We start from the raw sequence: 12,349 nt of genomic DNA on the forward strand, positions 1-12,349 counted from the left end.
CTTCCACATCTGTAGAAATCACATCCACATCTGTAGAAATCACATCCACCTGAATTTTTGATCTTAGCCATTCTGACTGGTGTGAGGTGGAATCTCAGGGTTGTTTTGATTTGCATTTCCCTGATGATTAAGGATGTTGAACATTTTTTTCAGGTGCTTCTCTGCCATTCGGTATTCCTCAGGTGAGAATTCTTTGTTCAGTTCTGAGCCCCATTTTTTAATGGGGTTATTTGATTTTCTGGAGTCCACCTTCTTGAGTTCTTTATATATATTGGATATTAGTCCCTTATCTGATTTAGGATAGGTGAAGATCACAGCAGATGCTGGCGAGGATGTGGAGAAAGAGGAACACTCCTCATTGTTGGTGGGATTGCAAGCTTGTACAACCACTCTGGAAATCAGTCTGGCGGTTCCTCAGTAAATTGGACATAGTCCTACCAGAGGATCCAGCAATACCTCTCCTGGGCATATATCCAGAAGATGTCCCAACCGGTAAGAAGGACACATGCTCCACTATGTTCATAGCAGCCTTATTTATAATAGCCAGAAGCTGGAAAGAACCCAGATGCCCCTCAACAGAGGAATGGATATAGAAAATATGGTACATTTACACAATGGAGTACTACTCAGCTATTAAAAAGAATGAATTTATGAAATTCCTAGGCAAATGGATGGACCTGGAGGGCATCATCTTGAGTGAGGTAACACAATCACAAAGGAACTCACACAATATGTATTCACTGATAAGTGGATATTAGCCCAAAACTTAGGATACCCAAGATATAAGATACAATTTGCTAAACACATGAAACTCAAGAAGAATGAAGACCAAAGTGTGGACACTGTGCCCCTTCTTAGAATTGGGAACAAAACACCCATGGAAGGAGTTACAGAGACAAAGTTTGGAGCTGTGATGAAAGGATGGACCATCTAGAGACTGCCATATCCAGGGATCCATCCCCTAATCAGCTTCCAAACGCTGACACCATTGCATACACTAGCAAGATTTTGCTGAAAGGACCCAGATATAGCTCTCTCTTGTGAAACTATGCCGGGGCCAAACAAACACAGAAGTGGATGCTCACTGTCAGCTATTGGATGGATCACAGGGCTCCCAATGGAGAAGCTAGAGAAAGTACCCAAGGAGCTAAAGGGATCTGCAACCCTATTGTTGGAACAACATGATGAACTAACCAGTACCCCGGAGCTCTTGTCTCTAGCTGCATATGTATCGAAAGATGACCTAGTCGGCCATCACTGGAAAGAGAGGCCCATTGGACTTGCAAACTTTATATGCCCCAATACAGGGGAATGCCAGGGCCAAAAGAATGGGAATGGGTGGGTAGGGAAGGGGGGGTATGGGGGACTTTTGGGATAGCATTGGAAATGTAATTGAGGAAAATACGTAAAAAAAAGAAAGAAAGAAAGAAAGAAATCACATCCACATCTGTAGAAATCACAGAGGTTGCCAGATTCCTGGAGAGTCATGCAAGGTTCCTCTGTAATGTTGGAGCACACATTTTCTATGAAGACTTTTCTATGAAGCAGGAATATTGAAGGACTTGCGTACATTTTCTTGGTGACGCTTGGCAGTCAATTTCCTTTGTGTAATGCTGTTCCACATCTTGGACAGCATGCTGTCTGCAGATGCAGCAAGGGCGGTTTCTTGCCCACTGGTTAGCTTGCCACATTTGAAGCAAATACCATATGGAAATGCTTTGATACCCATCATCTTCTTTGATGTAGTGTGGGGGTACTGCCAGGATCAGACATGTCTCACTGTTGTGAAAAATCTTATGCTAATAAAAATCTTTAAGTGACATGCTCTGCAGCTCTTTGAAGTTTTTGAAGACTGTATATGTATCTATAGTATATCTGAATAGGCAAACATTGCTTCTTTCTAGCTATTTACTATCTTTTAACTTTGAAAAAATCTATGAGGCTAAATAAAGTTTATTTCTGCAATTATCTAAACTAGCACTTTACGTGAATATAAGTTTATTAGACTGACTACAAACTTACTTTTCTTAATTACCCTTAACAGTTTGTAATAGTAACTTTAAAGGACTAAAACCTAACATCACATTTTAAATTAGTTACATAGGTACAAGAGTTGAAACATATATACAGTATATTGTAGCAAAATATAATTTTATTCTGTATCAATATATAAAATACATACAAAATGTAAAATATTTGGCTTGGTAATGCTTTTTTAGACTAAAAGCTACCATTTAATCCTTTATCCTATAATTCCCTCCCCTCCCCCCTATTTTTTTCTTTTCATCCCTTCTCTTCCTATTCCCCTAAAACTAGATAGGAGAGAAAGAAGGATAAAGAGAGAAAAAAAAGAAAGAGGAAAAGAAATCCTTGAATCCAACCTCCTTTACTTTGTTTCCTCCCTGACCAAGACCATTAACAAATTGTGACCACGCCCCCTTAAATGATGACAAACATCCATCATCCCCATCATCCATCAAAAAACCACCCCAGATGCTTGAGAATGGGGTGTTATCCTTTTTAGATTGCTTCCAACTATTTCAGGGAAACAGCATGTTTTGGGTGCCCTAAGAAAACTGTGACATTGGCCAAGTCATAGGAAAGTTAGCTGTATCATTTGTTGTCTAGCATCTGTGTGAAGGGAAAGTACAGGGCTTAACTGAAGTTCTGGGTAGAACAGTATGTGAGACTGCATGATGTTGTTCATCATCATAGAGTTTTGAGGAATAGCATTTGAGTCGGTCTGTGAGGTAGAGTAAGCTAGGCTATTTGTTTTGTCTTCTTTGGTGTCTGGTGCATTTGTTCTGTAAAGAAGTAAACTTTAAAGGTAACACATATTTCTGCATTCATACATATATGGAATATGTAGTCTGTACAATTCAGGTAAAGATGATTCTCTGCTTTAAACAAAAGGTAAAAGGTAAAATGTATCCAACTGCATAAGTCTGTTTGGACTGTATTTGGGGGAGGGGAGCACCCTCACAGAAGCAAAGGGGAGGGGAAATGGGATGAAGAACTATGAGAGAGTGAGATGAGAGGAGTACAGTGTCTGGAATGTAAATAAATAAAATAATTAAATATAAAATAAAGTTATTTTAAATGCAAAAAAGAGGAAGGCATATGAGGAATAATGCATACTTAAACTCAAATACACTTTAAAGCAAATATCAAGTATTTTCTCTTGTAAAAATATTTTTGTGTTTTGTGAATCTGCTGTGTGACTGAAGCTCTTTTACATAGATTGATGAACAATGTAAGTTTAAATAATTGTTTCAAAACTGTTCTTTGGAAGTTACACTTCTTGTGAATGTACTTATTCGGTTGCCATATGTTATACTCAATAAACAGAGAATTATTGTATTGTAAAAAGAATTAAAATTCAATTGAGCATAATTTTTCTCTACCTCTGGGAGATTCCATATCCCTCTTCTATTTTTGTGAGCATTTCCTTTGAAGTATAGTTAGACCTTTTCACAATTGTTTTATCTATAGGATTGTATAATATATCTGTAACAGGTTCTATGTCATAATGTTTAAAGACTTGTATTCTAATGGATACATGTGTTGAAGTATCAGGAAAGAGTGTCAAAAGATAGAATTAACAAAATATATATTAATGGTGACAAGAAGAAAGCAAAAGATGTATAAAATTTAATTACAGGCTGGGATAAGATCCTTTGCATCTCCATCTGTACCCTGAAGCTAAGGCTTTTCCACAGCCCTCCCCACACTAATCCTATCAGGAGAGAGCTAGTCTCCCAGGACTGCTTTCACTCCTAAGCTCAGAGGTGAGATCATCCCTTTTGCTCAAATAACTGTCCAAAGCAGGACCGGCCAGGAGCATACTAGGCACGGGAACAGTAGAGCAGCTGAGGACAGGATTCGTCCAGTCTCCTTCTGTGCTCTGGAGCTAAGGCTGTCTCACAGCCTTCTGTAACCAAACCCCACCTAGGAGAGCGCTGGTCTCCCCAGGAGTGGTGACACACACACCTAAGATCACAGACTCACAGGCCCACAGGAGGGACAAGCTCCAGTCAGAGACAGCAAGACCAACTAACACCAGAGTTAACCAGGTGGCAAGAGGCTAGTGTAAGAACCTAAGCAACAGGCTACTTGACATCATCTGAATGCAGTTCTCCCACCACATCAAGTCCTGGATACCCCAACACACCAGAAAAGCAAGATTTAGATTTAAAATCAAATCTCATGATGATGATAGAGGATGTTAAGAAGGACATAAATAACTCCCTTAAAGAAATATAGAAGAACACAGGTAAACAGGTTGAAGACCTTAAAGAGGAAACACAAAAATCCCTGAAAGAATTACAGGAAAATACAACCAAACAGGTGAAGGAATTGAACGAAACTATTTAGGGTCTAAAAATGGAAAAAGAAACAATAAAGAAATCACAAAGGGAGGAAACTCTGGAGATAGAAAACCTAGGAAAGAGATCAGGAGTCATAGATGCAAGCATCACCAACAGAATACAAGAGATACAGGAGAGAATCTCAGGTGCAGAAGATACCATAGAAAACATTGACAAAATAGTCAAAGAAAATGCAAAAAGCAAAAAGCTCCTAACCAAAAACATTCAGGATATCCAGGGCACAATGAGAAGATGAAACTTAAGGATAATAGGTATAGAAGAGAAAAGAAGATTCCCAACTCAAAGGGCCAGTAAATATCTTTGACATAATTATAGAACAAAACCGCCCTAACCTAAAGAATGAGATGGCCATAAAAATAAAACAAGCCTACAGAACTGCAAATAGACTAGATCAGAGAAGAAATTCAACCATCCATCATTATCAAACAGGCTTCATCCCAGGGATGAAAGTATTGTTCAATATATGGAACTCTATCAGTATAACCCACTATATAAACAAACCCTAAGAAAAAACACATAAGCATTTCATTAGTTGCTGAGAAAGCATTTGACAAAATCCAAAACCTCTTCAGGATAAATGTCTTGGAAAGATCAGGAATTCAAGGCACATACCTAAACATAGTAAAAACAATATACAGGAAACCTGTAGCCAACATCAAACTAAGTGGAGAGAAAATTGAAGCAATCCCACTAAAATCAGGGACTAGACAAGGCTGCCCACTCTCTTTCTACCTATTCAAAATAGTACTTGAAGTCCTAGCCAGAGCAACTAGACCACAAAAGGAGGTCAAAGGGATAGAGATTGGAAAGGAAGACGTCAAAATATCACTATTTGCAAAAGATATTATACTTATATGATATTATACTTATATGACCCTAAAAATTCTACCAGAGAACTCCTTAAACTTATAAACAACTTCAGCAAAGTGGATGGATATAAAATTAACTCCAAAAAATCAGTGGCCTTTCTCGCATCAAAGGATAAACAGGCTGAGAAAGAAATTAGGGAAATGACACCCTTCACAATAGTCAAAATAATATAAAATACCTTGGTGGGACTCTAACCAAGCAAGTGAAAGATCTGTATGACAAGAACTTTTTTTTTTCAAGTCTCTGAAGAAAGAAATCAAAGAAGATCTCAGGAGATGGAAAGATCTCCCATGCTCATGGATTGACAGGATTTATATAATGAAAATAGCTATCTTGCCTAAAGCAATCTACAGATTGAATGAAATCTTCATCAAAATTCCAACTCAATTCTTCACAGAGTTAGAAAGAGCAATTTGCAAATTCATCTGGAAGAACAAAAAAACCCAGGATAGGGAAAACTACTCTCTTTTTACTCTCACCAATAAAAGAACTTCTGGGGAAATCACCATCCATGATGCCATGCTTTATTAAAGAGCAATAGTAATAAAAACTGCATGGTATTGGTACAGAGACAGGCAGCTGGTAAATGGTCAGAATTGAAGACTCAGAAATGAACCCACACACATATGGTCACTTGATCTTTGACAAAGGAGCTAAAACCATTCAGTGGAAAAAAGACAGCATTTTCAACAACTGGTTCAACTGGAGGTCAGCATGTAGAAGAATGCAAATTGATCCATTCTAATCTCCTTGTATAAAGTGCAAGTCCAAGTGGATCAAGGGCCTCCACAGAAAACCTGAAACACTGAAACTAATAGAAGAGAAAGTGGGGAAGAGCCTCGAACACATGGGCACAGGGAAAATTTCCCAAACAGAACACCAATGGCTTAAGCTCTAAGATCTAGAATTGACAAACAGGATCTCATAAAATTTTAGAGCTTCTGTAAAGGAAAGGACACTGTCAATAGGACAAAATGGCAACCAACAGATTGGGAAAAGATCTTTACCAACCTTATATCCAATAGAGGGCTAATATCCAATATATACAAAGAACTTAAGAAGTTAGACTCCAGAGAACCAAATAACATACCTCGGAGCTCTTGACTCTAGCTGCATATGTATCAAAAGACGGCCTAGTCGGCCATCACTGGAAAGAGAGACCCATTGGACACACAAACTTTATATGCCCCAGTACAGGGGAACACCAGGGCCAAAAAAAAAAAAAATGGGAATGGGTGGGTAGGGAAGTGGGGGGGGGGGGTATGGGGGACTTTTGAGGTAGCATTGAAAATGTAATTGAGGAAAATACGTAATAAAAAATATTAAAAATTAAAAAGAAATAAAGGATTCTGAAACTCAAAAAAAAATTTGGGTACATAGCTAAACAAAGAATTCTCAACTGAGAAATACTGAATGGCTGAGAAACACCTAAAAAATGTTCAACATTTTTAGTCATCAGGGATATGCAAATCAACACAACCCTAAGATTCCACCTCATACCAGTTAGAATGGCTAAGATCAAAAACTCAGGTGACAACAGATGCTGTTGAGGATGTGGAAAAAGAGGAATACTATTCCATAGCTGGTGGGATTTTAAGCTGGTACAACCACTGTGAAAATCATTCTGGTGGTTCTTCAGAGAACTGGACATAGTACTGCCTGATGACCCAGCTATACCACTCCTGGGCATATGTCCAAAAGATGCTCTCACATATAAAAAGGATACATGCTTCACTATGTTCATAGCAGCCTAACTTATAATAGCCAGAAGCTGGAAAGAACCAAGATATCCTTCAATAGAGGAATGGATACAGAAATTGTGGTACATTTACACAATGAAGTACTACTCAGCTATTAAGAACAATGACTTCATTAAATTCTTAGGCAAATAGGTGGAATTAGAAAATACCATCCTGGGTGAAGTAAACCAATCACAAAAGAATACACATGGTATATACTCACTGATAAGATGATATTAGCCCACAAGCTCAGAATACAGAAGGTACAATTCACAGACCACATGAAGCTTAAGACGGAACACCAGAGTATGGAGACTTTCAGTCCTTATTAGAAAGGATAACAAAATACCCACAGGAGGAAATACAGAGACAAAGTGTGGAGCAGAGACTGGAGGAAAGGCCGTCCAGAGACTGTCCAACCTGGGAATCTATCCCATATACAGTCACCAGACCCAGACAATAAAGTGGATGCCAAGAAGTGTTTGCTGACAGGAGCCTGATATAGCTGCCTCCTGAGAGGCTCTGCCAGAGCCTGACAAATACAGGTGGATGACCACATCCAGCTGCTGGACTGACTGAGCATGGGGTCCCCAATAGAAGAGTTATAGAAAGGACTGAAGAAGCTGAAGCGGCTTGCAACCCCACAGGATGAACAACAGTATCAACCAACTAGACCTCTCCAGAGTTCCTAGTGACTAAACCACCAACTAAAGAGTACACATGGAGGGACCCATTGCTCCAGCTGCATATGTAGCAGAGGATGGCCTTGTAGGACATTAATGGGAAGAGAGGCCCTAGGCCATGTGAAGGCTTGATGCCCTAGTGTAGGGAAATGCTAGTATCAGGAAGTGGAAATGGGTTGGTAGGTGGGGGAACGCAGTCATAGAAGCAGGGGGAGGGGAAATGGGATAGGGGGTTCCAGAGGGGTAAATAGGAAAAGGGGTAACATTTGAAATGTAAATAAATAAAATATATAATAAATTTAATTACAGTATAATAGGCAACCATTTTAAGAAATAACAATTGACTAGAGACAAAGAACTAACCGAAAATCTAGAGTTTGAAGTTGGACTATCCAGAGTCTGTGAAAAACACTTAATATTGTGGGTTCTCATCCATTTTTAAAAGTTAAAAGTAAAATTAAACATTATTTTACTAATTAAAATTTTACTTTAAAAAATTTTACTTATATGTATGTATGTATGTATATATATATATATATATATATATATAATTCTGTACATCCAATGAAGCATAGGTTACTCCCGTTACATTTCATCAAATTTCTGGCTCTACCACTTTTCCTAAATTGTTGTTTCATAACATGAACACACACACACACACACACACACACACACACACACAAGAATATAATAAATACATAAAATATATTTAAATAAATAAATTGTGTGTGTGTCATATATTTATAAATATCTAGATACAATGGGATTGGGCATGTTTTTGCATGCATATGGTTTCCAAAGTATTTGTCCTTATATTCACAGATAACTGTAGTTCTTATACTTCACCAAATAAACTGTACTGTGTAACATATGGAGAGCATTACAGAAAATTACAGCATATCTGATGGTGAAAACAAGTGATCCTGTGTTATCCAACCCAATCCAATTACATGATCCAGCCTCATCTGAACCATATGACTAACACATCTAAGTTCCAGAGAACATCACAGAAGAAGGGTGGAAAGAATGTAAGGGTCAGAGAAATTGGAATTTTTATGTGAGATTATTTCTCCTAAAAATTTTATAGAAGCTATACCTGTGAAATCTCAACAACATGGCTGCCTAAAAAGGCAAGGGTGACAACAACAATAAGCATGCTATTACATAAGGGGCAAGAGACCCCATTCCTAGCAAAACCACAGACAACCAATGAATACTTGGGGTGGGAAAAATGGTGTTCTCTAGGAAAGAGTCCTCAAGTTGGCTATCAAATATCAAATGGTCAGCCACCAATTTTTTTGCCCCTATAGTTTAGGGATTATAATCTTTTGTTCTTGTTGCTTTGAACTTTCTCTGCGAGATAGTGCTTTGGTGTTAGAGGAATCAGACTTTATTTTCAGTGGAGGTTGAGAAAAATCTGTAGATAAACTGGCTCAGTGTGGTTCACTTATTTGGGAGTGGACAGAGACAGCCATTAGTACTCTGATGTGTACCATGGTTCTGGAAAAATAGCTAATAAGCTGAAAGTTTAGCTGGGACATCTTGAAATAAGATGGGCATACACACAGAAATGAATATTAGCCATCATTAAAGGAACATTCTTTAGCATCACCCAAATCCTTTGCTGGGTGAAGGACCATAGCATAAAGCTGATGAGCAAAATATCAGTCTTATTGTGTGTGTGTATATATATATATATATATATAATTCATTCATGCTAGTTAACCCCAATGGAAAGTTGCAAGAGCCCGAGCAAACATAAAAGCAATGGGAAACTGTATGGTGAAAATACATCTTTTAAAACAAAATGTTGAAACTGAGACAGCATTTAGAACTTTGCATGCTTGCAACAATCTGCACAGGTTGATCAGCAAAAGATGATCACTGGAGGATTCCAGGTGTTGGTGTGTGGTCACTGTGACAATCATTCACCTGGAGCATCATTCCATACACCCATGTATTTTTTTCATGAGCATGGTTTCCATCTCTTAGGCTTGCTATACCATTGCCACAATTCCTTGTATGATCTTTGCCCTCCTTAATCCTCACCAGGTCATAGATACCTAAGGCTGTGTAACTTAGCTCTTCTTTTATCTAACTTTTGGCATCAACAATTGATTTATTAGCACAGTAATGAGTTATTAGAACTATGTGGTCCAATGGAGGAATTAGAGAAGGGACTGAAAAAGCTGAAGGGTTTTGAAAGCCCATAGGAAGGACAACAATATCTACCAACCACATCCCCAGAGCTCCCAGAGACTAAACCATCAATCAAAGAGTACATATGAGTTGACCCATTGTTCCAGCCACATGCATAGCAGAGGATGGCCTTGTCAGATATCAATGGAAAGAGAGGCCCTTGGCCCTATGAAGACCCCAGTGTAGGGGAATGCTGGGGTGGGGAAGCAGGAATAAGTGGGTGGGAGGGGGAGCATCTTTATAGAATCAGAGGGAAGGTGATGTGATTGGGGTTTCCAGAGGTGAAAACTGGAAAGGGGATAACATTTGAAATGTAAAAAATTAAAATATCCAATTAAAAATAAATAAAAACTCTGTGACCATCTGCAATTACCTAAGGTTTTCGATATAATCATGGGTAGGAAAGCCTATATCCACTTGGCAACTGGGTTTCTGGGAATTGGCATCAGTGTGGCTATTGTACAAGCTATATCAGTGTTTGGTCTGCCCTTCTTTTATGGCTTCAGTTGTTCAATTCTTCTGCAATTTGAGAGCCCTGAAAAAAAATGGTCTGCCCAAATAACAATGAGATCATAAACTTTGTTGTCAGTGTCCTTGTCTTACCCATGGGCCTCATTTTCATCTCTTATGTTGTTATCAATTCCACCATCCTTAAGATTTCCTCACTGAAGGTTAAAAGAATGCCTTTGCCACCCATGCCTCCCTCCTCATAGTGGTCATCATCCATTATGGCTGTGTACCAATCATCTACCTAAAACTAAAGTCCCAGATTTTGCTGGGGCAGGACAGCTCATCTCAGTGACTTACACTGTCATCACCCCTCTACTGAACCCAGTGGTGAACAGTTTGAGAATCATGAAGGTCAAAGTTGCTCTGCAAAATACTGTGGGTCTTAGGTCTTCTTCCTCTTAATATAACATGCTTTGAAGACATTTTCTTTGGTTTTACAGGCATGAACTTATTTTTCTGCTTTTTCAATAATGCCTTTACCTATAAGATCAAAATTAGAAAAAAACAAATCAAGTTAAATTGATTGATAAAAGTATCCTCCTGGGGTAGTTACATTTATCTGGGTCCTACTTCCAAGCATACATGGAAGTATGTGGTAGAAAAATCTGCACACAAGTGCTACTCATACCTGAATGGATTTAAGTAGATTTATTTGCATTCATGAATGATCATACACATCTTAAAAACTATTTTTGTTAGTTACACAAATGAATAGGGAAGAAAATTCTAGTAGGGTCCTAGAAGACATGAACAAATAACTTTGAACATATCTTGACAAAACTTCTTTGTTGAAGGCAAAGGTGTCAATGTGTAGCCTTTGTGATAAATAAGTGAGGCAATATATAAATATGCAGCCTTCTGTCAAAACACTTTTGTATTCTATCATTGCAATTTGCTAACAGCATTATAACTGGGATAACTTCAAAACTCTGGAGATATGTCTTCAAAGAAGATAGAAGTGCTCTACTGACTTAGGAATAACCAGTGCACACAGGGAAAGAAATATGTCAGCTACGAAGAGAGGTATTATCCACAGTCCTGAGGTTCATAGCTGAGAAAACAGATGGAAATGGAAGCAATGCCACAAGGTTAATGTGTTTTGATCATTTTCTTTGTCGTGAGTTTTGCTGTTGCAAAGAGATGTTTCCTTTTGATGGGGAATTCACTTATATCCAAAGATTTCGAGCTAGGAGCCTCCAAAGAGAAAGAACATACAACATTTATCTTTCTGGACCTAGGTTAGCTCATTGAACATCATCTTTTCTAGTTCCATCCATTTACCTGCAGTTAAAGGTTTCATTTTTCTTTACAAATGAATATTCCATAATATTCTACAATATTCTATAATGTATATGTATAACACTTTCATTATATATTTATCAATTGAAGGACATGTATGTTGTTTCCATTTCCTAACTAGCATAACTAGACCAGCAATTTGGGAGCCCAATCTCAAAATATATATCTACAAAACATCTTCCACATGCAAGGCTTATGTAATATTGCAGAAAAGGGGACAGAGAGATTTTTAAGAGCCAGAGGTTCTGGGAGCTTTCTGTGGGACTCATCTGTGAGATGCCTTGCCCAATTTTAGTTCTCTCTCCCTCCTGATCCCTCTCGATTCTATGCCCCTCTATCCCTCTAACCATGATGTCTATTTTATTTATCCTTCACAGAGAGATCCATTAGTCCCCACTTGTGCCTTCCTTCTTACTTATCTTCTCTCAGTCTGCATATGATAGAATGATTATCCTTTACTTCATAGTCAATATCCATTTGTAAGTGAGTACATACCCTATTTGTCTTTCTGGGTCTGAAGTACCTCATTCTGGATAATTTTTTCTAGTTCCATCCATTTGCAATGTAGCCAAATTTTATGATGTCATTTATTTAACAGCTAAGAAATATGCCATTTTGTAAGTACACAACATTTTCTTTATCCATTCTTTGGTTGAGAAAC

The 12,349-nt window shown here is 38.1% G+C and overlaps 1 pseudogene; it reads left to right on the top strand.

The window, feature by feature from the left end:
• The first annotated feature begins 9,410 nt into the window (after positions 1–9,410).
• On the top strand, positions 9,411–10,791 carry LOC110305194 (olfactory receptor 10J3-like; annotated as a pseudogene).
• Positions 10,792–12,349: the final 1,558 nt, after the last annotated feature.

Source organism: Mus caroli, unplaced genomic scaffold, assembly GCF_978045245.1.
Source record: "Mus caroli unplaced genomic scaffold, Mus_caroli_1 scaffold_1, whole genome shotgun sequence".
NCBI classification, from domain to species: Eukaryota; Metazoa; Chordata; class Mammalia; order Rodentia; family Muridae; genus Mus; species Mus caroli.